Source organism: Labrus bergylta, chromosome 9, assembly GCF_963930695.1.
Source record: "Labrus bergylta chromosome 9, fLabBer1.1, whole genome shotgun sequence".
Taxonomy (NCBI): Eukaryota; Metazoa; Chordata; class Actinopteri; order Labriformes; family Labridae; genus Labrus; species Labrus bergylta.
The window spans coordinates 18259448-18273634 of NC_089203.1; the positions used below are offsets into that span (position 1 = coordinate 18259448).

General features: G+C 40.7%; 1 long non-coding RNA gene across 1 annotated transcript in view; it reads left to right on the forward strand.

Annotated features, from left to right (window-relative positions):
* Positions 1-13752, forward strand: part of LOC136179967 (uncharacterized) — a 40568-nt gene extending 26816 nt beyond the window's left edge. Inside the window, exons 3-4 of the long non-coding RNA XR_010666878.1 lie at positions 4925-4981; positions 6150-13752. This is a non-coding gene — a long non-coding RNA (uncharacterized lncRNA). The remainder of the gene's footprint in view (positions 1-4924; positions 4982-6149) is intronic.
* Positions 13753-14187: the final 435 nt, after the last annotated feature.

Genomic DNA, 14187 nt, shown 5'->3' on the forward strand with positions numbered 1-14187 from the left:
GTGTTGTTAGTGAAACAGGAAGGGTCAAATGCAAGCCTCAGGGGCGAGTTTAGGTCACAGAGTAAACCCGGCAAGGTCGATTCCTTCGACTTTGTGACTAACTCAACGTGGGAGTGTTTAGGTAACTGTGTGCGTGTGTGTGTGTGTGTGTGTGTGTGTGCGCATGTGTGCTCATGCATGTATGCACATCAGCGTATGAATGTCAGGTGAGTTGTGCTGGTGCAGTCAGAGCCTCTCCATCAGTGCTGACCCCAGCAGCCATCATTGTTCTCAGGCTGTAAATCACCCTGCTGCAATCAGGGCCTGATCTGGGCTTCTCCACTCCAGATGATTCCCCTCCTGATTGGCCTAACTGGACTCCTGTCTGCGGAGGCAGATTAGCATGGATTGTTTTTTCTCTGTGGCATACAGATTGGGCCATGTTAGCATTCACACCTCCACACAGCTCCACAGCAGAGAGAGGCAGAGAACAAGTAAACTTCGCTCAGACTTTTGAGAACTTTTAGAAGAACTGAAGTTACACCGACAGCTGTCTCTAAACCTTTCTATGATAAATCCTAGAGAACTTTATGAAGCAGTATATTCCTCAGTACTGTTTTATTTGTATTTTCTTTGCTATATCAATAACACCAGGGTATTTCAAACTCTGCTGTCCTTGTAAATATATTAAAATGTATTTAATATTATATCCAACAGGTATTTTGAAGTCACTTATAATTGTGCTTCACATCATTGAACTTCTGATTGCACACTAGTATCATCACTGCTTTTAAAGGAGACATATGTCCATACATGGAGAAAAAAAAATAAAAGCACATTTAAGGTATATTGATATGAATAATAATAACTAATTTGTTTGCCACTTTCAAGCAAGGAGAACAAAATGCTTTCCATATACATGATTTTTGAAAAACAGCATAAAATTAAAACCAACCTAAAATCGGGTGGTTGCATTACAGAGCTGGAGTACAGAGTCAAGTCACAGTAGTAGTCAGAATAGGAAGACACATCAGTAAAATGTGTCTTATGACAAGATTTCAAAGCAGGAACTGTGTCAACAGATTGAATACTAACTTGGAGTCTGTTCCAAAGCTTCCCTGCCAGTACAGCAAACGCTCCATCAGCTGTGTCTTAAACCTGAACCGTAGAACAGCTAGCATGCCTCAACCACCAGGTCTAAGTGGCTTTTTCTACACATCAAGGAGTTACTTTTATAGATTCTAAAATAAACTGGAAACCAATGCAGTGAGGCTTTAGCTGGTGACAATGTGTAAATAAAAGATACATCATATTCTCTTCATGATAGTGTTTCCTTCACTATGATACAAGTGATCGGATACTGATCCTGACCTGATCAGGTGAGACTTTGCTGTTCCTGCAGGGGTTCCCACCTACAGTAGCTGATATGGTTCTAACTTCTTGGGTCATTTGTTCTCCCTGTGGGGGACGATTGGTCTGAGCACCTCGTCGACAGTAATCAGGGAGTGACCAATGGTCGGAGTGGCAAGGCCCATCATCCCCCACAGAGAGAGACTATCTTATCTATCTCTAGCTATGCAATCATTATGGGAATGACAGCAATCTGTGATACCGGGAGCAGTTTGGAAGTCAGAGGTGTAGCTCGTAATTATGGTAAAGATCTCAAAGTTATATTTTAGAACTCTATTCTGCGATGGGATTTTATGTCAGGGTGTGAGGGTCTCTTCATCACATATGCACTCAAACTTAAAGAGTTGCAGATTAAAAAACGAGTTTTCTCATTTTGCATGTTTTATTTTAAACACGGTAGTAGTTTCAGCAATTTGGACATTCAGACCCCCAATTTCAATATCCTCAACTTTTTTTAAAATCATGTTGAATCCATTCTTTAACTAGATGGATGGATCAACCGTAAGCTTACTTTTTTTTTTTGTAGAAAGGAATCCATGAAAAATAATCACACATTGGCTAAATCTAAGCAGGGTTAACCCCAAAAAATGTATAACCTGACATTTTGAATTCAGAGTCTAAAACCTGTTTTCAGTTTCATTTTTAGTGTTTACATGGTGTAAATGATATTCTATGAAGTGCTGAGATTGATTGTTTTTGCTCATCATGCACCAGATATTTTCTAAAATAGTTGATATATGTTGGATTAATTATCAACCAGACATGTTTCAAGCGTTCTGATTTTCAACGCACAACATTTAAATGTCAGTGGAAAAGATGAATGTTTTTTTTTTTTTCTTCCACTTCTGGAACACAGTTGGTTGTCGTGGAGAGAGTCATTGTGTGGGCCTCATGGAATCCTGATGACATCACAGGTATTCCAGGCTGTGTGTGTACAGTGATCATGGGGATCACAGGCCTCAGGCGGTGCGTGAGAGAATTTAGTGACTGAAGAGGGGCCGAGACAGAAAAAAAGTCATCAGTTCTTAACAGAGGTTTGTGGGGAGTTCATTTAACCATTTGCACAAGCAGATCTGCCTTAAAGTCTGACATTTCAGCAAAAACTGGCGAGTTTCAACATCAGATGGCCTCATGAAATATGTTAATGACTGGTATAAGAGTGAAAGAAAATGTGATGCTGTGCTGTATGATGATGTGTGAACACATTTTAATACAGGAGGCAAATGACAAACTCAAAGCTTCATCCACTCATCTTGGAAAACCAAATCTGCCTTTTGCAGGATGTGGTTGATGTTTAGACCTTAATACCAGGTACAAGGGGGGCTACTTAAGTTGCTCTAATGGACAGTAACCGATTATAACACCTGATCTAAACAATTGCATATCAGTGAACTGATATCGGTGAGTTCATACAAATCACAAGTGAGCATGTTCTCTGTTACTTACTTTCTCAAAACATACTATGAACAAGAGAAAAAAGGAGTCTACCATTCCCCCTCGTCTTTGTTTAGTGTGTTAGCATGCAAACATTTGCTAATTAGCTAAGCTCTTACACTTGCGGGGCGGCAGTAGCTCAGTCTGTAGGGACTTGGGATGGGAACCGGAGGGTCGCCAGTTTCAGTCCCGATGCCGACCATAATATGAAAGTTGGTTTGGTAGCTGGAGAGGTGCCAGGGTAACTCCTGAGCACTGCCGGGGTTGCCCTTGAGCAAGTCAAGGTTTCGAACCCCCAACCGCTCTGGTGCGCATTCTGCGTAGCAGCTCTTAAATCTCTCCGCTAATACATGTCCACGGGTCTTGTGTGCATGTGTGTGATTCGGGTCTATGTGTGTGAGAAGCATGTCTCTCAATAACAGAGTGTAAAACCAGAATTTCCCCTTGAGGATTAATAAAGTATATTAAATTAAAAATTAAAATTAGATTAATATGTACAGCTGTTGCTGATAAAAGCTCATTAACTTTGGTGCACCAAACTATTGGACAGACTGAGATTGATCTACTGGTTCAGCAAAAGCAAAGTCAGAACAAAATCCTTATGAAGGTCTTGTGACTGTTACTACTCAGAGCTAATTAAAAGGCAACCTCACTGAAATCCTAATGTTCCCGTAGTCCTATTTTCTGAGCATGTATTTCCTAGAAAAGTTAAAAAATATAAATCAGTGCAATCAGATTAATTCCTGTAGAAATCTTAATTTTCACAAAAAGTTTTCCAAAACTAAGATTATTTTGCTACAGTTTTGGGATCAGAATAAAACACAATTTTTCTTGGAATGAGGTTGATTTCTATTGGAATTTAAAGGAACTGAATGTGTGGCCAGTTTTGCCATTGGACATTAGAAGAAAAAAAACAAGAGCTCAGTCAGAGATAAAATGAACTTACTAGACAGATTTCATTTTCAGTTTCTTTGAGGAAAGGTTTCCTGATAAATTAAACCTTAATAATCTATGCTACACTTAAAATGTAAAATTGCTATTTGTTGTACATAGGTAGCAGGATTCTAGACACTGTCATTTTTTTTTTGTTGCAAATTTGGTTCCCAAGTGAACATCAACAGAGGATGTCTGAGACTAACATTTAACACTGACTAAGTTATGAATCAGACAATATCTGTGTGTGTGTGTGTGTGTGTGTGTGTGTGTGTGTGTGTGTGTGTGTCTGTGTGTGTGTGTGAGAGTGTGAGAGAGAGAGAGAGGGCAAAGGAAATAGCCTCTGGTGTACATGTCCTCACGTCTGATAACCCCGCCCCACGTCTGTTCCTTGATATGGGCGTAATGCTAATTATGATGATTTATGACTTGTTCCCCCAGTTGCTAATATTAAATGACATGAGCTGTATGTTTTGTTTTGTTCAAGTAAAGGCTCCAAGTAGCTCTTTATAGTTCATTAATAAGTCATTCTTCACAAAGATTTTTGTGTGCTGCTTGTGTGTGAGTTTGCATGATAAAGGTGAGTTTCTCCAACTCCATCGAGTACTCAAGTGTTTGCTTAATGCTCACATGTGTTGACATATTATGCATGTGTGTGCTTATTGTGTGCGTGTGTTTACCTTCGGAAGGTGGGGCAAGGGGGTCCTAGGGCGAGGAGGTGGGTGGTGGTACTTGGACCTCATCTCCCAGGAAGCTCTGTGTGCTCCAGAAACCCGAGCTTCAGCCTGTTAAGACAATGAGGGGGAACACGTGAGACTCTGGCACATGGTGGCTAGGGTTACCTGCTCGCTCTGCCTCCTCGCTCTGAACTTTTGGCCCTTGGAGCAAAGCCTCCCCACCCTTATGACTCCTGCACCGCTCCACCTGCCTCCCTGCTCTCTGTCCAGTCTTCATTCGGAAACTCCCTTTACCTCGAGTGTTCTTGAATCGTTTATGTCAGACAGGTTTGCGTCTCACATGCTGCAACTCCTCTTTTCAGTTTTGCCCTCTGCTCCTCTTTCTCACTGTGTTACACGTCATTATGACTAATGATCTTCTGAGTGAAGAGCTCATCGACTAAATTCTTCCATTTTTTCTCTGTTTGTGTGTTTGCTGTCTGTCTCTCCAGACAAAAGGCTGGCTGGGCCCCCCTGCCATCGGTTCTCCATCCATCCACAGTCCACAGGTGAGCTCCTTCTCCCAGCAGCCAGGCAAACCTGACTTTCAAGTCTCCCACCCACATCTATTGGACTGTTGTCCTCTCACCTGTGCAAATATGATAGAGAGAGAGAGAGAGATGCAGAAAGAGAGGGAGGGTGGAAAAAAAAAGAGTGAAATGGAAAGATATCCCAGCCTTTGGTTACTGGGTGGGGCACAGAAAAGAATACCGCACAGCTGAGCAAACCTCCATAGCCATAGGACTTCACCTGTACACTCTTCTCTCTGTTTTCTCTCTTAATCCATTCTCTCTTTCTGTAAGCGGCCCCACAGCGATAGCAGGCCAAGGCTTTCTTTTATGGTCCCTGAATAGAGATTTCCTTTGAGGTTATGGAGTTGATACACTCTCCAACATCACTTTTGTTGCCGTGGTCACAATGTGGAGTGATTTACTGCCTTGGGGAACACATACGCTCTTTAGAAGTGTTCCTGTGTAGGTGTAGGTATTATCTGGATATTATTCAGGAAATCCTTTTATCTCGCAATATCCGCAGCAGAGGTTTGACTTAATTTGGAAATGTAACACATAATCTTGATCAAACTGCGCTAAACCGACTTGGTGAGTGAGGAGTCCAGCTGTTGACGTGGATCACAACATGTCTGATATACTGACACGAAACACCTCCAGCAACTTACATGAAACTAAAGAGGAAGTGTTTGCACAATTAGAGGGTACGCTAACTCCGTTTTCCCTTTAGAAAACAGTGGCACAAATACATTTTGTACACATTCCTGAAATGCTTGACCGCTAAAACACAATGTGTTAATCAACAGCGATGCGCCTGGCCGAGATGTCGGAGCAAAACAAAGTTACCCCACATGCTCGCTTTTTGCCCCATGGATAAGAGAGAAGATAAATGTGCAAATATGAATCTGAACAAGACCTTATCAAGAGAGAACGGCTACCACCCAGCAAGATGAAAAGAAAACAAGTAGATGTGGGTAGAGATATATAGGAAATCCCTTTTAGCATGAATTCAGTGATGTACTTTTTGGCTGCCTACTTCATTATGACTTATACTACTTTTAAAGTGTTTTGAGTGATGGTGAGGTTGAAGTGTAGCATATCCCATGAATACAGGCAGACTCTCACCTCTGCTTTCTTCCTCCCTTCTCTCTCACTCTCCCCTCTGCAGGTTTGGGCCTGAAAGACGTGCCAGACCTGCTGCCAAAGCTTCAGCCTCCACCTCACCCTGCAGACATGGCTGAAAACACACACACACGCATGCATACACACACACACACACACACACACACACACACACACACACACACACTAACAAAGTGCATCCTCCATACATGTTATCAAGCATGTGAGCATACTTTTTATTTGCTTATATTTCCAAATATCCACCATGCACTTGTGCCCGAGACCCTCTCCTGTTCACACACATTCTTGCCATCTCTACACTCTACATCTCCACCTGTGTCACACACTCTTCATTCCTCGTGTCAGACCTAGACACAATCGAGCCGTGTTCACACGCTCTACCTCACGAAAACATAAACACACACATGCGTATGGTTTGTCAGTTGTCTGTCAAGCATGCCCTATTTTTAAAACAGTGCACACACCTACACACATTCTCCCAGGCTTGGGCACACCCACTGAGGCCCGTGTCTTGCTGTCCTTGTCTCACAGAACAACCTTCTCTGCAGTGGTAAGAAGGGAGGAAATTAGTCAGGTGGAGTAAATCTCGACACCTGACACTAGTGGGCTCTCTTTAAACTTGTTTGCACCACCGCCTCCATACTAAATGGTACGGCACCTACTGATTATTGCATGTTCTGAACTAGTCGGGTAATTGCACAGTACATACCTGTCCAGGGTGTAAGCCCATCCGCTGAACACGGGGCCCCTCTGCTAGATCTGCTCACGGTATTGTCGTAACTGAGAGAGAGGGAGCCTCCTGTCTGTCATTCAGTATCAATCATTTTCAGCATGAATCCACACTCTGTGATGCATATTTCCCACAGTCATGAAGGTCAATTTGTAGAAAGGTGTACCAGTTCATAGTTTAACTGTTTCATTATGAAAAGGTTCAATCAAAAATGAACGCCAGACGTTCAAAATGAAACACACAGAAGAGAATCACCCCTTCAAAAGTTAAGTCATTATGGTTTTTCTACAGTCATCTGGTATATGAATCAGTGCTTAGTGCTTAATCCTATGGTTATTTTCATAGCATCTGAATGAGTCACACTCCGTGTGCATGTTTGGTTCAGGGTGACGATTGTTGTAGCACAGTTTGTAGTGTGTAGCCACAAAAACACAGCCAATATCGCATCAGAGGATCATTTTGTAGTTCTTACAATCAGGTTGTTTTGCCAATGATAGGCTGGATCTTAACTTGAAATCAGAGACATCTCTTATCACTTTAAGATTGAATCAGGAAGCATTTATGTCTCCTTTGATCGTCAAATAGCTGCAAATCATTTTTAAAACTCCCACACATCGTCGTCAGTTTATCACCGAATTAAGTATTTGACTTTTATGTAACCATTATGAGCAAATTCACAAAGACAAACTCAGACTGTGTTTTAACAGGAAGAAGTAGGAAAATAAGATTATTCAACAGAGATCTAACTCTCTTGTTTTGCATTATTTACTGGTTCGCTCCTGGTAGTAGCAAACTGGAATGAGGAGTGTCCACAGAAGTTTGTCACACAAGCTCCGTCTGAGAACACACAGAGTACATTGCGGACAAATTCAACCATGTGAACATTCATACAATACATTTAAAGTCAAACCAGGACAACATGCCTATCCCATCATGCTAGAAATGCAGGTCAACAACATATATTTATCTGTGTTGTTAATTGCTTTTTAAAATTTTACTGTTACATTTGCAATATATATATATATATATAGATTCATTTATTTATTTACAAAACATGTAGACCCAGTGCATACATGCCTTAAGATATATGACAGACATGTATGTATGATCCTCAAATCTAACCACTTTTAAAACTATTTAATGAAACACACAGACATAATAAGAACATTTTAAATTAACAGAATAATCCCGCAATCCCTGTTTGCCCTCTCGTACTAGAAAATCTTAATCAGTGCCTTTGTTGAAATTCTATGTAAATTGATTGTATCATTTAATAACACATCTTGAGTTTTGTCAGTATGGAGTTGTTCAAAATATACAAATATTCTGTTTATTTAAATGTTCGACCCAACAGGATTAGGTTTAAGAGTTTTAAAAAAGCACCTATGGGCTATTTATGGAGTTTATGACAGACTTGCAAATTAAGATACACTCAAAACCACTACCCACCCCTCCCTTTCAGAAATCTCCCAGCAGTAGCTGTGTGGTGGATTTGTGTTGTAAGGAAGCTGCTTGTTGTTGTTGTTGTTATTGATAGCCACAGGCCTGTAGCTCTTCCTGGGTGACAGTAACAGGAGTTAAAACCTGTAAATCTTCAGTAGACCTCCTTCTTCCCCCTAATTCCTCATTACCTCACGGCAGGTTGTCTCAGGAGAGATTTAGAAAGCCTGCAGGGCTGCTTCAGTGCAGAGGAGTGTGTGTGTGTGTTGACCCATGTGGTGAGCGTGTGTGGGACCGCAGTGAAGGACTGTGGGTCGTGGCTTTAGGACAGGTGTGTGACCATTGACCACAGGCAGGAACAGCCTTGTGGAGTTTCCATCCTTGGGCATGTGTAAGTGTGTGTTTGTTTTCACGCTTCAGGTGAAAAAATGCAACACTCTGACTAATCTTTACAACAAACCACAGCCTGAAATAAAACTGAAGAGATGTAGAAACTCTACATGTGCTCTACTCTTCATTCATCGCTCAGTATGTCAGGACAAGTGTCACATCTTATTGATCCTGTTAATTCTTCCTAAACGTTTACAGCCTAATGAAAAGACTCTGGGTTTATTCATCTTCAGTGTAACCGAACACCAAGCCTTTAAAAAAAAACAAAAAAAAACTCCTCTATCCGTTTACCTACCTGGCTGTCTCTGTCTTAACCTGTGTCTTTAAACAAACCTCTGAAATCAATGTTGGTTCCTAACACTGTTCAAACAAGAACTTTTTTCCCTAAGTTGGAGCCTGCAGGGGATCCTGGGAGCCTCATGTCATCTGTTAACTAGCACCCACTAGTGGTGAAAAGCAGTCATGTTAAATGAAGGCAGCCTGTGGTGTGATTCACATCTCTGCGTGGTGCATTTGACGACTGATTAATGAGATGTTTATGGCTCTTAATTTAACTACAAAACAAGCAGAGTAATTAGGCATTTACATGAACCCGAAATAAAAAACACTTTTATTGCTAAAACATGAATTCACATGTTGAAGTAAAAAAAACATTTCCCTGTTTTATTTTAGTGCCAGCCTCTCTTCTTATCTTGTATCTTGGAACAAGGATGCAACACCAAGCAGGTGTAGTGAATTTTTCTCCTCTTCACATGGCTGTCCTCCTTGTGAATGCATGCTGTTGTGGTGTTGAAGTGAATCATTCAGCGGCCTGTGTGATCCCCTCGCTGCCATTGTGTCTCCAGCGACAGTGTTTACTGATAATTGAGTAATTACCTGTAAAAGATAGCACTCCTGTGGTTCTGTTCAGCAGTAATCTTCCCAGTCTGGGTTCAATGCGGATCAGGTTTTACCTTGGGAAGAAGCTAAATACAACAGTTTAGCTGTACTTTCTCTGTGAATGTGCATGTGAGCCAAATACTGTATATACATAACTTACTCTAATGCTGCCACTGAACTAGGTTCAGGGACTGAAATTCCAGGGAACAAGGAAGTGTTTAAAACTCATTTACCACCTTCAATAAAATGATGATGGTCGGTTATTCCAAATTGCACAAAATCATACGCGGGTAATTTGACATTCCTTTGTTAGTTTCACAATCCCACAGTGAATAGAAAGTTGTAACAGGCACTTTGTGCGTACACTAGTGGCCTCACCCACAATGGCATTTGAAAGACAAACAGCAGTGCGTGGTGCAGGCTGGCCGGAGCGCCACAGCAGTGAAAGTGGTCGTTCTTTTAGAGTTACGGCAGGCAAAGTTCAGCATAATGTCCGTGTCATTACAGTGTAAAGAAAGCTTTGTGAGTCAGCCCTGTCGCTTTCTTGTTCTATTCTCTTTTCTCTGAAAGATTGTTGAACCTTCTTCTCTCTATTGTTTTCCTCTTTTTTCTCTTGACAAATATTGTGTCTTCCTCTCGGCATTAAAGGACAGATAGCAAAGCAAAAAAGAAGAATTTTGAAACAGATTTGGACACCGTACGTAATCAGAGATCAGACATGTTACTTTTTGTTATGCCAAATCTAAAGGCCAAGATTTCGATCCTTTATTCATCAAGGTAAAAGTCTGAGTGGGATTTCAATCTTTTTTTGTCACCTGGCCAAAATATTTTTTTGAGTTAGTTGTTTAGTCACATTGAATTGTTTTGATAATTAATCATTTTCATTTTTACCAAGCCTATAGACCTAAAAGAAAGGAAATACATGATGCTTTGAGTTTCCTCTCCTCAAATCTAGTGAATATCTTCTCAAGCAAGAGTTGTTTTTTTAAGGAACTACTTTCTTTCTCAAGGGACTGTTTTTTTTTCAGTTCTTTTTTTCAGTTGTATGTTTACACAGACATGGAACTTTGTACTAAAAAGTCTGTAACTTTGAGAGATCTGTGTTACTTACTATATCTGCTTCAGATAAACTTATTTGGCATTTTTTTGTCCTTGAGCACTTAAATTATACCGGAGCATTTTGAGCATTTGAAATTTTGAAAAATTACCGCACGCAAACCTGTTTCAACACTTCTGCAGGCCCTTTAGGTTTGTTTAAAGACATACTTGAAACATTGTGAGCCTATACCCTTGATCCAAACAGCTGCTCATCATACTCCCTGCTTGCATGGGAAACCTTCCCTATCCGGCCGTCTCCATACACTCACATATACCCTACTTTCTTTTCCTCCGTCTCAGCTCCAAACTGGGCCTCAAATGAGTGAAAAGATAGGCTGGAATATTTGGTTACGGATGGATTTCCATTCGATTGTCCTAAAAGGGGACGAGAAGATGTAAATGATATGACTTAAGGGGATCATATTAGTGTGACACACACAACACACACACACACGCTCACATACACAATAATCCCACAGGACTTCCTTCCCATTCCCATTAGAAACCACACCCAAGAGGACAGGTAACAGGAGAACACATTTCACAGGGTCAGATTGGACGAGGTGGGAAAAAGAGGAGAGGTTGATCTCTCTAATTACTTTCACCTCTTTAATCTTTTTTTTTTCTTCTTCTTATTTCCGTATTTACCTCTTACTTTAAAACTGTCTGTATTTCTTTCTGGTTTCAAAGCTGATCCGTTATAATAGTTATTGGCTGATAATTTGAAGTGCCTGATTCTGATAGGCCCGTCACTATTCTCCCCCTGCAGGCTGAGGGTTGGCGCTGTCAAAGGGACAGTAATATGCACTGATGTAATGTGTGAGATAGGGATCTTTTGTGGGGTGTGTTATAAATTGTCACCGTAATGCGAGTGCGCAGGGAGTTTGGGTTGATTTGGAGGGGGGAGGAGAGGAGAGGAGGATCAAGCAGTGTCACTGGAATCCACAGTGTTGTGAGAGCCCCATACCTTTCAGCTTCATTAAACCAATTTCACGCCGAGGTGAGCTAAGAGAGGAAGCTCTGAATCGCAGCCGAGGCAACAATGGTGCATTGAAGGGATGAGGCGAAAGTAAATTAGGTACCACTTCACAGACGGCAAATTAAAATCTAAAAGTTGGATAGGAAAAGTTGAGGGTAGATGATTATGTCTTTATTGTGCCCTCCCTCCTCAATCTCAAAAACCCTCCCTTCCTTTTAGCAACCACCTTTGCCCCCCCCCCCCAACCCCACATCCCCGCAACCCAATCCTCTAAGAAAAAATAATGATCTATTTCTTGTCTGGTAATTGGTTTCTAAGATGCTCCTACTCAAAGACCCTGATCTCAAATACCGAACAGCTTATGGCCCTCTTTTCAAACACTTAATTTGCTTGAGCTTATCTGTAAGATTTCATATCCAGGAAAATCATATAAATTAAACATTAATGTAGCGCTTATTTCTCTGCCATCATTGACCTCCCACAGCCATTGAGCTGTTCTATCAGGCTTGAGATCCCCTCAAACTGATGTGACGGTTTCAACAAACCCTCTTAGACACAGACTGTAGCCTTACACGTAAAAAGTTCTGATGTGTCTTTGGATATATTTTGTTTTAAAAGACTTGTAAAGCAAGTTTTCCTTGTGTGTTTTTTTTTGTATAGAGAGTTTATCAATTTAAAGAAAATGTTTTTATTCTGAAGAAGAAAGGATGAGCTGAGAAGTTCCTGAGTCAGGGCCAACGTGACTCTAAGACTCTGTTGTGCTCTTAAATGGGTCTTCTTGCACCCAAGTAGTTGATGAAAAAATAAAAAAAGAGAAGTGGAAGTTGTTCAAATGTTCTTAAATTATAAGAGAGGGCAGAAGTACTTGTCCTTTAGACTCTCGATTTCACAATGTAGAAGAAATACTGCATAAAGTCCAGAATATGAAACTTTTTAAGTCAAGTAAAATTAAATAAATGTTTTCTTTTCATCTAAATATATGTAGGTATCAAAGATTGAAGTCGTCACAATTGTAAAGCTGCTCCTCTTCTGCTGTTGAAAGTTCACTTTATTGTAGTCAAAATCTTGAACGCTTTTGTTAGGATTTGAATGCTGCAACTGACCAAGGTGAAGAAAATTCCATTCACTTTAAATGCTTTTTAGTAGTTTCTTATGTTACATTGTGTCATGCTGTATTTTATAGGAGGTTTGTAGACCTTAGATTGGATATGTAATGTTTTAATCTGTGGAGTAACTTGCAAATATAATAGCGTATGTTCTTAAAGCAATGTAGTAAGTATTAATAGGTTCAATCCAATTTATGGAGTATAAATGTGGCATAAAATAAACTAGGATGTCTAATTTGTACTCAAGTTGAGTGCTTTTGTAAATGTACTTTGTCTCTTTACACCCTCTATCACTTTGTTGTTGTGTAGTCTTTTTTATCTCTGGTCTAGAAAGTATCTATTTTATCCACATCAGTTCAAACTGAAGTTTTATTTTGAGGGAATTAAAAAAGAAATAAAATAAAAAATTGCCAACATCAGTAAAGAGTTTTTTTTTTTAAAGTAGCACTTACAGTGCTCACTATAAAGTTCTGGGGACTGTATAACTTCATGTATGACATTATGTGCATACATGTTTTTGGGGTTATTTTTTCACGCTGATGTAAATTCCCGTGTGCATGTGCACTGTAATTATATGCATCAGTTATGTTGGGTGCTAAACATTGGTCCCTCTCGCTGGCTGGTGGGGTCACTCTGGGAGCCACGGGGCCCCCACACAATGCCCTGGCAGCAGTGTGGCTTTTTACTAGGCCTCGCGCCGCTGGCTTTACGAGAGCCAGACAGACGGATCCCCTTCACGCCATAAAGCCATCAACAAGGGAACAAAGAGGGCAGGTGCTGGGGGCTCAATGAGAGCTCACCTGCACCCAGCAGGGGAACAGACTGTGTCCAGCCGAGCCAAGAGGCCCTCCACATTCACAGCCCCACTCACCACCCTCTAACAGGCAAGCGTGGGTGCGCTGCCACCGAGAGAAACAATTTCTCTTCAAAGACAGAATCAGATCTGAATTTGACAGTGTAAATGATGACATATATGTTGTATAATAAATTATTTGTTGAATGAATGTTGGCTGTTGTGAGACCCATAACAGGCTTCGACAGGCTGCCACTAAACTCTGTAATTATCAGAGTTTGACAGGTAGAGAGAGTTTGGACATGAGCCAAATAAGACTGCCTGCCAGTATTTTTCACAAAGGTCATTTTAGAGTAGGATGTAAGATATCAGGTGTTTGTGTGTGCGTTTAAAGTTGTTCCAAAACCAGCAACGGACATGCTGACAAGTCAAACCCCAAGCCAATAATCTAATTCATTACCCTTGGGAAAAAACTTACTTCACCAAAAATCTTTTTTTTTCTTCCAGTACTTTTTACCACCATGTATTTTCTTCTTGCTGCATACAGCAATAACCATTTTGAGGGTCAAAGAAAAACTGATTTCAGGTCATTTATCACATGACAGCAAACAACAACAGCTTGGTGCTAGCAGGGGATGTAATACTTTT